We start from the raw sequence: 14,500 nt of genomic DNA, 5'->3' as shown, positions 1-14,500 counted from the left end.
AGCATATTAGACAATCCCTGTCTTGAAAGAAAGAAACACACACTTCTTTCTTTGCCACCAACATCAAACCAAATGTCAAGCACCATCAACATCAACCTGAAGGAGAGGCTGCTCTGAATATTACAACTTCCTGCATGAAGATACAAAAACAAACAAACCAAGCATGGATAGCTTGTAATGTTTGGAGAATGAAATGGCTGTTTTCAAGCTTCTGGTTAATGTAATGGGTTGCTGTTATGCATATCAGCTTCTGATCAGTGAATTTGTAGCAGGCAAATCTTGCTTGCATTGCACTGAAGATCGAGAATACAGGCGTACTATTACAAGAAGATTAATCTTTGGAAACATGCAAGCAGTTTTATTTATGTACTGAAAATGGTGGGGAGCAATGTATATTCTTGCCAATGTAACCTCAATAGAACCTCCTCTAATTGCATTGGAATATATCTGATCAGGAAAGAGTGAGGGCCAGAGATGATGGAGTCACATCGCCTGCTTTCTTTTAACTTTTGCAAATAACATGCAGAGGTGGAGGTAGTGATGCAACAAGGCAATTTTAGACCCTGGGTGCAATGCCTGACATGGCTCCCCCTTTAGATAGCTATATGTATTACTTCCTAGCTGATGTTGTCTTGTTTTATGAAGGATGTAATTACCATTTCTTTTGGTGCCATTTCATGCTCCTACATTCCTGATATGTTAGGAGCAAATGAACAAGCAGTTTGCTAACCCTGTTTTTTTATTAAAATGAAATTCTGCAGTTTGTCATTTTAAACTCTCTTAACTCTTCTTCTTCTTCTTCTTCTTCTTCTTCTTCTTCTTCTTCTTCTTCTTCTTCTTCTTCTTCTTCTTCTTCTTCTTCTTCTTCTTCTTCTTCTGCAATCACTCATAGCCAAGTAAGATTGTCTTCCATAAACAAGGTTTTAACAATGGATCCGTAAGTGATTGTGGAGGCCCATTCTGGACCCACACGTCCTTCCACAGTGGGGGCATTGGTTTCCAGGCGGGAGTTGATCATGGTGTAGATTTGCCAAGCGTGCCTTCCTCTTAGCACGTTTCTCCCTTGCATCATGAGATCAAGTTTCTTCAAAGCCCATGACACCTTTTGTAAAGGCTGTTCTCCAACTGGAGTACTCGCAGGCCAGTGCTTCTGAGTTGTCAGTGTTTATACTACATTTTTAAAGATTTGCCTTGAGACAGTCTTTAAACCTCTTTTGTTGGCCACCAGCATTACACTTTCCATTTTAAAGTTCGGAATAGAGCAATTGCTTTGGAAGACGATCATCAGGCATCCACACAACATGACCAGTCCAACAAAGTTGATGTTAAAGAATCATTGCTTCAACACTGGTGATCTTTGCTTCTTCCAGTACACTGATATTAGTTCGCCTGTCTTCCCAAGTGATGTGTAATTTTTTTTAACTCATAGTGAGTACAGGAATAAAATGGAGTTTGCTTCTGCTACCCTAATGCCAAGTACATTTACTTTGGAATATGCAGCATGTTTGTTGTTGGAAGTAAAAATAATAAAATGAGCACCTGTAAACATGTGCATACCTGGCTGGTTCCTCCGTGGCTAGAGTTTTAAAAAATGAGTGGGAAAAGATGCTGTAGTGATGAGTGTCAGCCTCAGTGGGCCCTTGCATGACCAGGTCAGTCAGTGCACAGAATGTGGGGGCCTGCTTTCTGCTTTCCCAATAATCTGCCACTCTCTGGGTACTCATCTGAAGAGGAGCCATATTTTGGGACTCTGGAGTTGGCCCAAAGGTCAAGGTCTAGCCCTAGCTAGGTGGAAGAGTAATCCAGGTCAGAAACATGGTTGGGTGAGGGACAAATTTGCACACCTATTTTTCCTCATGGGGAAATTTTTCATTGAGAAAATGGCACAGAGAAAAAAGAGATAAACTCTTGGGGCACAGTCCTGATCTGAACTCCTCCTCCAGCGGCTGTTACTAGCAACACTTTTAAAGGAGTGGAGGTGCATTCTAACATCTCCACTATCACATTTGTTTGGGCCTTGAACAATACATGATCTAACTAAATAAAAAAATTCCTTCCAGTAGCACCTTAGAAACCAACTAAGTTTGTCATTGGTATGCGCTTTCGTGTGCATGCACACTTAGATGCACACATCTAACTAGTTCAGGATGGAGAGTAAGCAGCACACATTTCAGCTGGAACAAACTGGGGGAAGGGAAAGAGAGGTGCAAGTTAACAGTTCATTATGCTAATGCTAAGGGACCCAGGTGGCGCTGTGGTTAAACCACTGAGCCTAGGGCTTGCTGATCAGAAGGTCTGCGGTTCGAATCCCTGTGACGGGGTGAGCTCCCGTTGCTTGGTCCCAGCTCCTGCCAACCTAGCAGTTCGAAAGCACGTCAAAATGCAAGTAGATAAATAGGAACCGCTACAGCGGGAAGGGAAACGGCGTTTCCATGTGCTGCTCTGGTTTGCCAGAAGCGGCTTTGTCATGCTGGCCACATGACCTGGAAGCTATACGCCGGCTCCCTCGGCCAATAATGCGAGATGAGCGCGCAACCCCAGAGTCGGTCACGACTGGACCTAATGGTCAGGGGTCCCTTTACCTTTACCTTTATGCTAATGCTAGTTGTTAAGTGACCTTGATGAATCGTCACACAATGGAAAATAATCATTTAGGTTAATGCAGCAAAGGCCAGATTCAAGCCCAGTTCCTTGCCATGCATTTATTCTAGTCGGAGCTGCTTATGTTATAGCTTTTCTGTTTTGTATTTACAAGCATGTCTCTGTTGCCTGATATTGATCAGGTAATTGAACAAAGTTCATATCTTTTGCTTGGTGAGCAAGGAAAGTGTCAGGAATCTAAAAGCTGCTTGAAAGTTTGTACAATGTACCAAAACTTTGCAGAGTGATGGTGGCAGATTTTGCATTGAAGCACCTGGGGAGAGAGAGAGAGAGAGAGAGAGAGAGAGAGAGAGAGAGAGAGAGAGAGAGAGAGAGGTGGATCTCGCAGAAACTTTGGAATTGCTTCTGGTCAGACAGCAATGCTTCTTTAGTGCATTTATTTACATCTGTTGAATGCAAAAACGGTTCTCCTATGTTTGGTGTATTGTTAATGCATACGATATACACATACACTGGGTTATTCTGGGCCATTGGGACTTTTGCTTGGTATATATGTTTGCTTTTTCTGTTCGCATAATCTCTTATGGGAATGACACATGTAGGAACATAGGAAGCTGTCTTACCCTGAGTCAGACTATTGGTCCATCTATATCACTATTGTCTGCACTGACTGGCAGCAGCTCTCCAGGATTCCAAACTGGGTACATTGTACTCAACCAGAATTTAATAGTAATACGAGAAAAAGTTGTGTGTGTATTGCTAGATCTACATAAAAGCTTCACAATCTAAGTGCTTGGTTTCAGTGAGTGTTCTGTTCTTTTCATATATTCTTAAGGATGGTAAGCTAAAACAGCAAAATACTATTATTTTTTGTGACAAGTAGTATTGCGCTGTGCCTGTATCCATTCCCATATGTGATCAGTGCAAATGCTATATGTCAGAGATGGGTGACCTCTAGATGTTGCTAGACTGCAACTCCTACCCTCTGACCATTGATCATGCGGGCTGGGGCTGATGGAGCCAACCAGCATCCTGGTGGGCCCCAAGTCCCCCATCTCTGAGGTAGGTTGTGGCTGCTTCCAGGTGACCTGTTTGTTGAGCATTCACTCACTCTGATTTAACTGCGGATGAGGTTAGAGAACATTATGTCAAGCCAGGGGGTGTTCCACACTTTCCTGTCACTTTCATAATGGCAAAAGGCCTTAATCCATGCATGGCCAAGCTCGGCCCTCCCAATGTTTTGGGACTACAATTCCCACCACCCCTGACCACTGCTCCTGTTAGCTAGGGATGATGGGAGTTGTAGTCCCAAAACACCTGGAGGCTCGAGTTTGGCCATGCCTAAAATCTTGTCACATTCTTGCTTCCATGCAGACTATAACCTTCTTAAGGTAGGTACCTGAGAAGGTAATAACATTAATTTCAAATAATTTTGCAGAAGTGCATTATTTTTAAGCTGAATCTGTTTAGACTTTTACACCGTATAAATGCTTCTCCCCTGTTCCCAGATCAACTGCATTCCTTGGGCCGCTGCCAAGTACTAATAGGCAAAACAGTTAACATACTTGGACTGAAAGCTGCGATGCTCCTGGAGCTTCAGTAATATTCCAAATTCATTCCCCACCATCAGAAAAAAAACGAGACTCATTTGAATGCTCCATTACTTCCAGGGAAAAAAAGTGAAAGTCAACTCAAAGTTCAGTCGCAGGTGCCTTTTGCAATCAAAACACAGAAGCAGCTGAACGTTTGTTTCCCTAATATTTTTAATGGCTGCTTTATAGTTATATGTTGCTTGACATTCAGATTGTGTACACATTACCATTCCAATGTGCTCCCGCTGCTGGTGTCTGAAACTGAATACATGTGGCGTTACCAACAGTCCATAAGTATCCTGTAGCTACTTGAGAAATAGTCCTGTTGGATGTTCTTTCCCTTGAACCAGCTTCCATTTGATTCAGATATGTAAGCCGTGGTTTTGTTGAGGTGTGCATGTTTGAGACAGCAATTGCGCATGCGCAGATGACAGCTTCAGCGCGGGGGGGCGGGGGCGGCGACAAACCAGGTAATGAGCATAGAGTGAAGGCACCTCTGCCCCCACTCTGTTGTGAACAGCAACGTTTATAGCCTCAGTTAGTGATGCGATGCTTTAGTTACAACTGCACATTGCATTAAATGTGGCTTTACAACCAGAACAACATGGCATACCAGTTGTAGTCAGACTGGTTTTAGTCTTGTTAGGTGACTAACTGTGTTCAGCAAACTATAAGGGCCTTTTTCACTTGAGTCAAAAAGTATTCTGCCATGGAGGTTGAGGAGCTGGTTAGACAGCTTTCCCTTAATCTATTCTACATATGTATTGATAATTCAACCCAGGGAGTTATGAATAATCTGGAAAGTCACTTCTTCATAACGGGGACCCATCAACAATAGTAGCCTAAACAAGGCTGTTAATTTTCTGAGTTCCCTCCCAATTAATTCAGGGGGAGGGGGGCTGGCTGTTCAAAGTGGTATCATAGTGCTTAAAACGTATAGTGTGAATGTAGACTCAGTAATACAGTACTCAGAATAGTCCCATTGAGATCCTTACATTACAAGTCAATTTATTTCATTGGGTCTACTCTAGGCATGACTTTGTAGGATATCACCCACAAAATTTATACTGTCTTATTTCCATTGGGATATTTCCAAAGACTTGTGCCTATTACATCTTCTGTATATATTGTGAAAGATACGGTATGTTTGTTCTTCAAACACAATTGCATAAGCATCATGCACACACATGTGGTCCAATCCTATGCAGACATAGGTGTGTCTGTTGATTTCAATAGGTATTGGTGTTCTCAACTCTGTAGAATTAAGATATCAGTGTATATTATCCATTTGTAACAGGTAAAGCAGCCCCAAGACTTTTGGTGGAACATCCACTCATTTATTGGAGTTGACAGCCCTGCCTGAAGATCACAAATAATTTCAATCTGGTGATTGCTGAGAATACTTGGTTTCACCTGCCTGTGAGCTGGCTTTGCAAAGCTTGTTATGTTCCTCATTCCTGTCAGGTGTTTTTCCAGTTTCACTTGGGAGGTCTTGGCAGAGTTATTGCCTCTTGCTTTCCCCTGGTTCCTGCAACTCAAGTGTGACAGGGGAAGGGAAGCCACATTGGTTCACTCTTCCATGGGGGTGAGCTGTAGCAATAGCAACACCTGATAACAAATCTATTAACTGGACCTATAAAAAGAGGAGATTTTTGAATCTGAAACTTTGCCAGCATAACTTAGGTAACTGCTTTGTTAAGCCACTCTAAACTTAACATGTTTTGCTACATACAGGTACAAAATAAGTGCATTTTGATAATGTTAGAAAAAGTACTATATCTGCATTTGTATTCCATTCTTTATCCAAGCAGCTTAGTGTGAGATAACCTGTCTCATATAACCAACATACTTAAGTCTAATTAATGCATGAAGGGGTTAATACCATAGCTGTCCTGCCAAGCTTAGCTAAATCCACTTCCTCTCACCTTGGGGGGAACTAGGTTTGAGCTGGTTGTTCAACATGGCTCTCACCAGCCATCAAAGGCACTGGCCCAGGGGCTGAGGCACTGTGGGCTTCTGGATCTTTTTTTTGAAGGGGCTGGGCTCCCTCAATGTTCAGAGGGCCCCCTGCGCATGGCGTCAGGATGTGATGTCATGTGTGGGCTCCCTCAATCCTCCAGAGAAGCTGGTGTCCTTGTTAACAATTCTTGCTATACCAGAACTTTGGACACTGTAAGTCAGCTAAGTTTTATTGCCCATGCAACTTCTCTGAAACACAGGAATCTGACCTTCGAAGAGTTTGTAAGTAAACCATTTTCTAACTTACCAAATTGTTGTATTTTCCTATGCTGGGGAAGAGGGAAACTTTGGAAAGAAACTTTTTAAGGGAACATTTTGGAACTCACTTTAAATGACATATTTCAAATATCTAATAGCCTTTATTTCCATACTTTGTTGCATGTTTTGTGATTTGAAATCTCTGCTGGGGTTCTCTCACCAAAGAGTAATTCTCCCTATTCTCCCATCCAATAATTTTGGAAATTATAGTACACAGAGCTACAATCCCCAGCACCCTTAAGAAATTTTTCCAGGATTCTTGGGGGGAGGGATATGTTTTCCATGTACTTCAAATGTATGATGTGTACATGGTCCTAGTGTGCTTCATGGGTGAACACTATGCAACTTCAAAACGCATTGCTATAAATTTGAGTTTGGACAGGAGAGGGTTAATGGAGTCAGATGGGCTGCTGGAGAGACTTCCTTAATAGTTGACAGGTGCCCCTTTTGTTAGGGGAATTACAGGTAAAAGGTCCACACAGGCTAGAAAACACCTGGAGGCATCTCTGGATAGTGAGGGGCATTTAGGCACAAACAAAAAAGCTCCCCCCCCACTCACTGTAATATCTAGGTCTCCATGTGTGCCTCTAAACTGTCTAAAGGGAAGCCAAGGAAACAAGGTGAGAGTTGTGGGAGAGAGAGAATAACAGGAAGAGACAGAAGGGTTACTTTTAGCTGGAAAATGAAAAATGGCTTCAAAGGGGCCACCTAATCTGAAGATCTGATATTAATAAAGAGATCCTGCTCTTAGAGTACTTAAACCAGTGATGAGGAAACTGGCCTTCCAGATGTTGTGAAACTTCCCCTCCCATCAGCTCCAGCCAGCATGGCCCCTGGTCACCACGATGGAAGTTTTAGTCCCACGACATCCAGAAGGACATGGGTTTCCCCATCACTGCTTTATGCTGTTTGCCTTCACCTATTCTCAACACAGAATCATAGAATCTTAGAGTTGGAAGGGACCCAAGGGTGATCTAGTTCAACCCCCTGCAAAGCAGGAATTTCTGTATTTAGGATTACAAAACACAGTAAGTCTCCTGTGACTTTGAAAAGAAACCAAGCGTGGGTAAGCATGGGGCCCCTGGAAGTTCTTCTCACTCATAGAAACAGGGCGAGTGTAACAGTACCTTACAAAATAAACATGATGGTGTGGGTGGCTGTAAGGCCAAGCTGTGAATCAGGAAGGTCATGGTTCAGAAGGCATCCTTCTCGCTGCCTGCCATGAAGTCACTAGCAGTGCAAACAAACTTAGAAAAGAAGTGGAGTGGTTTTGGGAAGGTTGCTCACCATGATCTTGTCAATCAAGCATGTCTAATGCACATCTTGAATGGTTCCGTTCTGTCTGGAGCATGTTGCCCAGGCATTCCGGTATTTTCTCCTTTACAGTCAGTTCCCCGCCCCTTTCTGTAAGCTCCGGTACACACTCACAGCTGCACTGCTTTTCATGGTATTTTCAGGGCACCTGAGGGTTTTAAGAATCTGGCTGGATTCAGCAGCTTCTGATGCCGTTTTTGGCAGAGATGAGAAAGCTCGGTCTTCTCCAAGTGCTTTGTTGCACGTTTAGGCAAACCAGTACATCCACAAGCCTCCTCATGCTTCCCCAGTATGGGAATAAATACAGTATTTATTTGCAGGTGTATTGCAGCACTGTGGAAACTTCTCTGCTAAGTATTATCGTGATAGCTTGAGATCAGACTGCTGATCTTTTTGAAGCGTCTTTAAAATCCAAGCTGTTGGACTGAGCATAATTGCAAATTTGACTGTCAGTAGAGGAATATTGTGAATTAGTTCCCGGAACAGTTGCCAGTGTTGTACGAGATGCATTTCCTTATCCTGGGTGAAGCAAATATGTTCATTCGAAAGACAAAGACGGTTATGTGCAGAGAGGGGGGTGTAATTTGGTAGCATTCCAAGCAGACCTGAGTAATGTCAAAGGCATCTCATTAAACCGGATCTCAGAGGCAGGTTTGGCATCTCATTTCCATTCTTTTGGGTAAAATATTCTGCTCCAGGATCAAAGGATGTGCTTGTTTCTCTAAAGTATCTGTCTTTGGACAGTTGAGGTATAAGAGCTTCTGAAAAAGAGGCTTATTGAGCCCCTTAAGCATGAAAAACCTGTTCACACTCCCAGGAAAGGAGAGTCTCCCTTGAGCAACAGTCTGCTATAAACAGCTCTGGTGGCAGCCATTCAAAAAGGAAAAATGGGCTTCTACAACCCATCCCAGGTCAAAGCTGCTTGTGACGTTGACTTCTGGTGGCTCAGATTATATTTTGGAATAAGCAAAATGAAGCAATAGAGGCGAGTGTTTCAGGAAAATGAAATAAACATCAGAAACGCAAGTGCTTATCTGGACTGGTGTTTAATGGGTTTTTGGAACTGTTGTGGACAGTTGTTTTATCTTCCATATTTAAAAACTGCTTTTCCTCCAGGAAAGCATGCAAAGAGGTTGTGATCACAACAGGTTCATGGGAAAGGAATTGGTAGTGGATTGTGCCCAGGCTTTTGAAACTGCTTAGGTAACATTCACGATAAAAGGATACTCTGGTAATGTAATATAAGGTGTAATAGTATATAGCCTTTTAAGCAACAGAGTGAGCATACAAGGGTCAGTGTGGTGTAGTGGTTAGAGTGTCAGACTACCACCTGGGAGACCAGGGTTCTGTTCCCAACTCGATCATGAAGCTCACTCGGTGATCTTGGGCCTCTCAACCTGACCTACCTCAAAGTTGCTGCCTCTCAACCTGACCTACCTCAAAGGGTTGTTGTGAGGATAAAGTGGAGTGAAGAGAACTAAGTATGCTACCTTGAGCTCCTTGGAGAAAAGATGTAAATGTAAAAAGAATGTAAATGTAAAAAACAAACTAAGTAAATGAATAATAGCTGCATTATATGGTCAATTATCTAAGATAATTATCTAAGATAATTGAGAACAGAAAGCCTAAGGGCCTTAGTGCATACCGGGTATTTTGTGCAAATATTTGAAATTTAGCCTTGGTGCCATTAAAAAATCAGCTTGAAAAGAGATTAAAGGAGATAAGCTATAGGTATGGCCAGTCCTACTATTAGGCAGAGTGAAGTTGCTATGTCAGGTAGGAGATGGGTGGGGCATGAGGTGCTGGAGGACATAAGCTGTGGGTGCAACATGTTCTGCCCTGTGTCCCCTGCAGCCCTCGGGTCCAGTGGATGGATGCTGTTCTGTCACCAGTGTTGTAATAAGATCCCATGCCAATCTAATCTGCTTCTGTGCATGATACGAATGGGTGCAACCTTGTCCTTTGCTTCAGACAGCAAAATACTTGGACCAGGGATATTGGTGGGGCGTAATCCTTTCTTCAGCATTTCTCCATTCCATTCCTCCTGCAAGGCAGGGGGTGGGATTTAGAGCAAATAAGCAACAGGGAAGGGGAGAGGGGGTTAAGTATCCTTCCCAGCATTCCCTGCTCTAATCTCTTCTCCCCTGAAGTTGCTTTAATCTTGTAAACTAAAAAAAAAATGGCGTTGGGACTCAGCTGCATTTGTGTGTGTCATGGGGTTATCTCCCAAGGGCCAAAGGTGAAAGAAACACATGTGGTTTAAAAAAAATGGGAAAGGACTTGGGCATACTGCCCAACATCTCACTATTGAGTGAGAATCAACATCTCACTATTGGGGCTTTGCTATCTAACTCCATTATTCTAATAATGCAAGTAGCAATGGGGAAGATTGGGGGGGGGTGGTCAGTCCTCAGCATTGGGACTGGTAGGGCAGGAAGCAGGGAGGCCAACAGTAGGTGGAGGTGGAGGGGGGAAGCCAGGTAATTTGGTTTTGTCCCCATCTTCCCTGCTGAGTTCTACAAGGGCAACACTGAGGCTAAGAAGGAGAAAGCTGACAACCAGAGACTGGACAGGTTGTAAGTAAGCCAGTGGGGGCTGGCAGAGGTGAGGCAGAAGTTGGTGTGGCCATGCCCCATTCCGCCAAATGGACCAGTCTCTGCTGAATTCCACAGCAAATCATTAATTTGGGTTGGGAGAGCATTTAACACCTTAGGGTCTCATTCTCATCCTCACATTCTGCTGAATGTCAGTGGAGGCTGGTGGAACCTAGACCTTGTGGGGCACCTGGGAAGTCTTGCTGCTGGCACTCAGGCAGTTTCAGTCCTCTGCTCACTTCTCAGTTAAATGCATAGCACTGTGTTTGTAGCACCACTTATGGCGTACCTTGTTCAGTGGTGCTCTCTCAAGTCTGTAAAATAACAAAGGAAAACTGCCAACTACTATGAGATTGGTTTGTAATAAAGGTTCCTTCTAAACATAGCAGTTACTATTATTTATTTAGGTTGCATTCTATTTATTAATAGGGATTGTCCAGTCCGCTAGCTGTACATAGATTTAAGAAGTCTATAAGTACACAGGAGCTTATCTAGGAGTTGGTTAGGTTGGCCTTGGGGTGGAGCAAAAATGCCTCTCCACATTGATACACCTCCTTGCCAACGGTCCAAGGGACAGGGAGGGGTGTGTGTGCTAGTACAGCTCCTTGCCAAGGGCTCCCAGGTACGCTTCTGTAAGCACACAATGAAGTACATGTGGTACCCATGGGTAAACAGTCAAGGGCCAGTTTGAGCTGGACTATGTGCTGCTTTGGTTCTTGGAAATGTTGTTTTTAAGAGAACTGGAACTTAACTAAAATTGCCTAGCTGGTTAACTTTGAGGAAACAGTCTCTGAAGCCTTGATAGTAGATAAGATGCAGGAGATCAGTGAATTGATCTTGTGACATTCTCTTAAAAACAAACCAACCAGGTGTGTTTGCATGTGGTGTGTGTTCTGTAAATTGAGTTCAGGACTTTAACTTTTCCCCCCATTTACCATTTCACCAACCTAAATCATGTCCCTAAGTTCCTTAAAATACCAAAATCAATGTTTGGTGAAGAAGAAAAGTTAGAGAGAGACTGAATCTGGTCCCCTGCTCTTCTTACCAAGCAGCTGATAAGGAAGGGAGCCCAGCTTTGTTTCAAGGGTTAAGTCTGCCCAAACCGTGGATCAGAAATGGGAGTTGGGTGACACACAGAGTTCTCATTCACACATGCAGTTCCATATCCAGTTTAAGATAGATTTATAGGCAGACAGTTGTCCTAGCTACCTCTTTGTAGCTAGAAGAGACCAAAGCAACTTGCTTTGCTATGTAACTGCAGTTCAACAGAAGCTGACATTTTATGTGATTGAAAGTCAAGACAATTATTTCTACTCTCCAGCAAACAGAAAATTAAAAAATAGTTGCCCCTGACAAAGGGCCACAGTATTGCTTCATGAATGGCTTCCTACTGTGCATTGATGAAGTCCTTTCTTGTTCTGGTTTGATAATAATTACCAGTAAGTCCTACGGTACCTGGCTGGCCACTGTAGGAGAGAGAGTATGGGAAGAAATGGACATTTATTTTGATCCAGCAAGACAAAGTATGTCCTTTTATTTCTTTTCCTTAATTATATTTCCATTTTCATTAATAGAAAAACAGGATATACAACAGTAATACCAGGAAGAACAGGTAGGCAGGCAGGAAGAAGGGAGCAAGGAAGGCAAAGTGTATGGCCCATGCAGTTTCTTTCAGGTCAAGGTTGGAATATGTTCTCCTGCTCTACGCATCCTGTACTTTGTTTATGGCTAAATATTATTATAATCCATCAGATTTCACTAAGCACTAAGTGTTCCTACAAATGGCAATCCATTAATGGAATTTCTAAGGTCAAGCGAGCAAGGGTGGAGCTTTTAAAAAATGTGGTATTCAACTGTTTTGCTCAGAGTAGACCCATTAAAATTAATAGACCTACCTTGATAATGCCCTTAATTATGTCTGAGTAAAACTAAGTTGCATACCACCTAGTTTCATAAGAGGTGGCTGGGAGGTAGATCTCTGGGTGATTTGAAATGAATAATTGGGAAAGGGGGTCGACGAGGAGTGGATTTTTTTGTGGAAGGACTTGTGAACTGGAATCTGGAATCGGTCCCAAATCCTGGGCTGTACATGTGCTCAGAGGCACCATGTTTCTCAGTTCTTTATTATTATTAAATTTTTATTCACTTTTCACAGTTATCATTACATACATCTCATATCAATAACATTTATATTGCATCACCTCTTCCCTCAGCTTCCACTTCTGGTTTGTTTCCCCCTTATTACATACTGCTGTTTTTCAGTTCTGAGTATATGCTTGCCTACCTGATCCCAGTGGCGGACCTTGGGGTCTCAAATTTCACCAGCACCTCTCTTGCTCCTTTCTGAATCATACGGTAGTTGTATTGTCCCCTGTGGGGCCCTTAAGTCTTTCCACCCAGTGTGACCGAACCAGTTGGTAGCGCTCCCCTAAATCCACCTCTGCTGATCCATTCTGTGATTCTTTTTCACCTGGCTCTTGTTGATGGATCTCAGGAGTTGGGGTAACAGTAGATCCTGCAGGTCTGAAATCTGCCCACCCCCATTTTATATCCCTTTCTCCTCATGCCACTCCCTTCCCTCATGACTGAAAGTGCCTCTCTCAAGCTTCTTTAAGACACAGGTGGGGAAACTGTTGTCCTTAAGGTGTTGCTGGCTCTCATCTGCCACCTGGTCCAGCCAGCATTGCTAATGAATGATTTGAGCATCTAGGGAACCACCAGTCCCTTGGTCTTGGCCCTGGGGGAAATGTGTGGGTACCTGTTAAAGCAGGGCTGGTTGCTTGGTAAAAGAGTGGCAATTGTTTTGATCCCTATCCAAGGATTCCCAGAGATTTGTCTTCTCAATCAACATTTTCTAGTAGCCACTATCTTCTCAATGACATATTTAGCTGGGGGGGGGGGGAGGTTTGTCAAAGGCTGCTAACTCTGCTCAAGTATTCCTAAAGGGCTTCCATCCAGTCGAATGCACTAAGACAGGGGTCAGCAAACTTTTTAAGCAAGGGGTCAGTCCACTGTCCCTCAGACCTTGTGGGAGGCCAGACTATATTTTGGAAAAAAGAAAAAAATTCCTATGCCCCACAAATAACCCAGAGATGCATTTTAAATAAAAGCACATGTTCTACTCATGTAAATCCACGGGCCAGATTTAGAAGGCGATTGGGCCAGATCTGGCCCCCGGGCCTTAGTTTGCCTACCCATGCACTACTAGGAGATAAGAGAGAACTGTAGATCTGGGGTCGGATCATTCTTACCAACTTCTCTGTTCATGACCTATTTATCCATCTCTTCTAAGCCCTCTAAATAAATGCTAAACGGCAGCAGCACATGGAAATAAAACACATTGGTATGTTTGGGGTTTGGCAACTGATGCTGCTGTAAGTGGAACAACTGTGCTACTTTGGTGGTTGTGGAGTGCAGGCTAATGAGTATTAATTCAGAGACCAGCAATGTGCAACTTTATATTGCGTATAAAGTTGGCTACTAGCTTTGCCTTGCGTCGGCAGCAGTATGCTTCTGAATACCAGTTGCTGGAAACCACAGAAGGGGAGACGGCTCTTGTGCTCGGGTCCTGCTTGCAGGTTTTCCCCGGCATCCAGGTGGCCAAAGTGAGAACAGGATGCTGTGTTACGGTAGGTGGGTCATTGTCTGTGGTCAGGGCTGTGGACAGGGACTTGGGCTCTTTATTCATGCACACCTATAAATTAAAGGGGGGTGGGAGAGGTAAGCACAATGATTACGTGGAAGAGGCCACGGGAATTGTTTTCCAAATACTATATGAAAATAAAAGGCTCTAAATTGTTCAGCTAACTGCCAAGCTGTCTTGGCAACTGAAAATTACGTATATTGCCAAGAACCTAGCAAAGAATAACTATGCAGAATAAAAACAAAACGGATCGTCCGGGTCATCATGAAAGTAAGCAAAAGAGCCCCACTGCATTATTGTAATGTTAATTTATCCAGAAATGGTTAACAATATTGGCCTGTGCCATGATGAGAAATAGTGTTTGAAGGGCAATCTCCCCCATGCTTTCGTAAAACGAAATTGAAATATGTATAGTATTTCATTAGCACGTTTACTCTGAAAAGTCCAAGGCTGCATGGAAATGTGACATTTGCTTAATA

At 43.2% G+C, this 14,500-nt stretch overlaps 1 protein-coding gene across 3 annotated transcripts in view; it reads left to right on the top strand.

Moving 5' to 3' along the window:
• The window catches only part of RTN4IP1 (reticulon 4 interacting protein 1), a 69,031-nt gene that overhangs the window by 17,092 nt on the left and 37,439 nt on the right, over positions 1-14,500 (top strand). The window contains exon 1 of one of the 3 annotated variants that reach the window (XM_088667218.1): positions 5,761-5,876. The exons of 1 other annotated variant lie outside the window; for it this stretch is intronic. The gene's annotated coding sequence lies outside the window, so the exon portion shown is untranslated. Of the gene's footprint in view, positions 1-5,760; positions 5,877-6,141; positions 6,435-14,500 lie in introns of those variants that run through there. One more of the 3 variants, XM_060272615.2, reaches the window with a different exon arrangement.

Source organism: Zootoca vivipara, chromosome 3 (assembly GCF_965207765.1).
Source record: "Zootoca vivipara chromosome 3, rZooViv2.hap1.1, whole genome shotgun sequence".
Classification (NCBI taxonomy): domain Eukaryota; kingdom Metazoa; phylum Chordata; class Lepidosauria; order Squamata; family Lacertidae; genus Zootoca; species Zootoca vivipara.
This window is presented reverse-complemented; position numbering and strand designations above follow the sequence as displayed.